This window comes from Schistocerca americana, unplaced genomic scaffold (genome assembly GCF_021461395.2).
Source record: "Schistocerca americana isolate TAMUIC-IGC-003095 unplaced genomic scaffold, iqSchAmer2.1 HiC_scaffold_197, whole genome shotgun sequence".
Lineage (NCBI taxonomy): Eukaryota > Metazoa > Arthropoda > Insecta > Orthoptera > Acrididae > Schistocerca > Schistocerca americana.
This window is the reverse complement of record NW_025725903.1, coordinates 115,001-117,500: the sequence shown is the minus strand read 5'-3', so window position 1 is coordinate 117,500 and position 2,500 is coordinate 115,001.

The window sequence follows — 2,500 nt, the reverse complement described above, 5'->3', positions numbered from 1 at the left end:
CCTTAACCTAACCTGTATTGCGCCTTAACGTAACCTGTATTGCGCCTTAACGTAACCTGTATTGCGCCTTAACGTAACCTGTATTGCGCCTTAACGTAACCTGTATTGCGCCTTAACGTAACCTGTATTGCGCCTTAACGTAACCTGTATTGCGCCTTAACGTAACCTGTATTGCGCCTTAACGTAACCTGTATTGCGCCTTAACGTAACCTGTATTGCGCCTTAACGTAACCTGTATTGCGCCTTAACGTAACCTGTATTGCGCCTTAACGTAACCTGTATTGCGCCTTAACGTAACCTGTATTGCGCCTTAACGTAACCTGTATTGCGCCTTAACGTAACCTGTATTGCGCCTTAACGTAACCTGTATTGCGCCTTAACGTAACCTGTATTGCGCCTTAACGTAACCTGTATTGCGCCTTAACGTAACCTGTATTGCGCCTTAACGTAACCTGCATTGCGCCTTAACGTAACCTGCATTGCGCCTTAACGTAACCTGTATTGCGCCTTAACGTAACCTGTATTGCGCCTTAACGTAACCTGTATTGCGCCTTAACGTAACCTGTATTGCGCCTTAACGTAACCTGTATTGCGCCTTAACGTAACCTGTATTGCGCCTTAACGTAACCTGTATTGCGCCTTAACGTAACCGATATTGCGCCTTAACGTAACCTATATTGCGCCGTAACGTAACCTATATTGCGCCGTAACGTAACCCACATTGCCCCTTAACGTAACCCACATTGCCCCTTAACGTAACCCACATTGCCCCTTAACGTAACCCAACACACGTTGGGCCTTAACCCAACACACGTTGGGCCTTAACCCAACACACGTTGGGCCTTAACCCAACACACGTTGGGCCTTAACCCAACACACGTTGGGCCTTAACCCAACACACGTTGGGCCTTAACCCAACACACGTTGGGCCTTAACCCAACACACGTTGGGCCTTAACCCAACACACGTTGGGCCTTAACCTGCTCTGTAATTGTCATACGACGCGTTAAATTAGTGTAGTGTTGCCTAACTGCAACCCCCGCAATATAGTTTGCTACTCGCACTGCCCGGTCCCCAGTGTATCGCTTCATGTTAAACACCTTGCAGCTATACACTGTAATGTGGATGGCAGCAGGACGTACATGCTCAATGCCCTTTGCAGTTGTTCATTGGCATTTGCAGTTGTTCATTGGCATTCGCATGTGCGAAGCACTTAGCCTACGCTGTGGTACGGCCTGTGTCAACTGTCCGCTGATGTTGTACGTCCAAATCACACACTGTACTGCACATTGGTCCTCATGTACTGAATGATACATCGTGGTACATGTGACCGTACAACGACTGCGCCAACAACGGCGAACCATGCGGTCCAAATGTTGTGCACTCAGCTACGTGTCGTCTCCCTATAAGAGCTGGATTGCAGTGTGGTATGCCCTGGATGGCGATCAGCATGAGCCGTCTGTTGATGTAGTGGCGCGTGTTGTCAGACGTAGTCGTCTCTTCTCACACACCGTGATAGCATGGTGCACTGCGTTCCACATCTGCGACATGCGACAGAGGCCGGTTGACAGTCGTTCGCGCAATGGACATCGCATACGTACGGGGGCCACCTTCCACGTGTTCGCGAAGCGTGCACATGTTGTTGCGTGTATGTGGGCAGACATAGTGTGTCGTGACACCTGACACAGGCATGCAACAATCGTTGAATTTGCAAATGGCGATGGACGCCTACGTTTGCTGGTGACGTTATGCAAATGAACAACTGGTAAACCGTTGTGGTGCGGTTGTTCTCGCTAGAGGTGAATCAGTGATGGCGACGATCGGTTGAGCTACCAACCGGTTGTTCCAGCGATACCCACCATGCCCACGAACGTGAATGGCATCTGGGTGTGAAGCGATACGCGGCGGTGGCTGGGTGGGACCGTCCCCGGCCGGTGAGGGGGGGCCTCCCGGCGTGCTGGCCGCGCGGTGCGTGGGCGCACGCGCTACAGCCGGCTGGTGGGGGCGGCCAGTGGCAGGCGCGCCGGCCGACGGAGGCGGCAGGCGGCGCAGCTGCGCGCCGGCGCACCCTGCACGCGGCGCCGTGCGGCCAAAGTAGGTCCTCGCGGGCCCGGTGCGAAGCGCGGTGGACATCTGCAGTGTGCTGGTCCGATTGAGGACTGTGTGCGCTGAGGATGCGCCGCCGCCCGGCGCTCGGCGCCGCGACGCCGTCTGCTGCTCGGTCGCCTCTGCGGTTCTCGCAGGTGGTTTGTATCGCAGCTGTGCGGACGTGTTGGCGCGTGCGCTGTGCTGGGAGAGTTCGCTTCGGCACCCAAGTGGGGCTTTTGTCCTTCTGTGGCGCTGGCGTTGGAGCTGCCGGTCACCGTAGGTGGCGCGTGTTGTCTCCCGCCGGCAATGCCACGACAGCACGCTCCCGGGCCTCTGTCGGCAGCGGCAAGCTCAGTTGGGAGCACGGGTGGTCGCACCTAAAGCGTCTACTCGCCAAACTCCGGGCGATTGC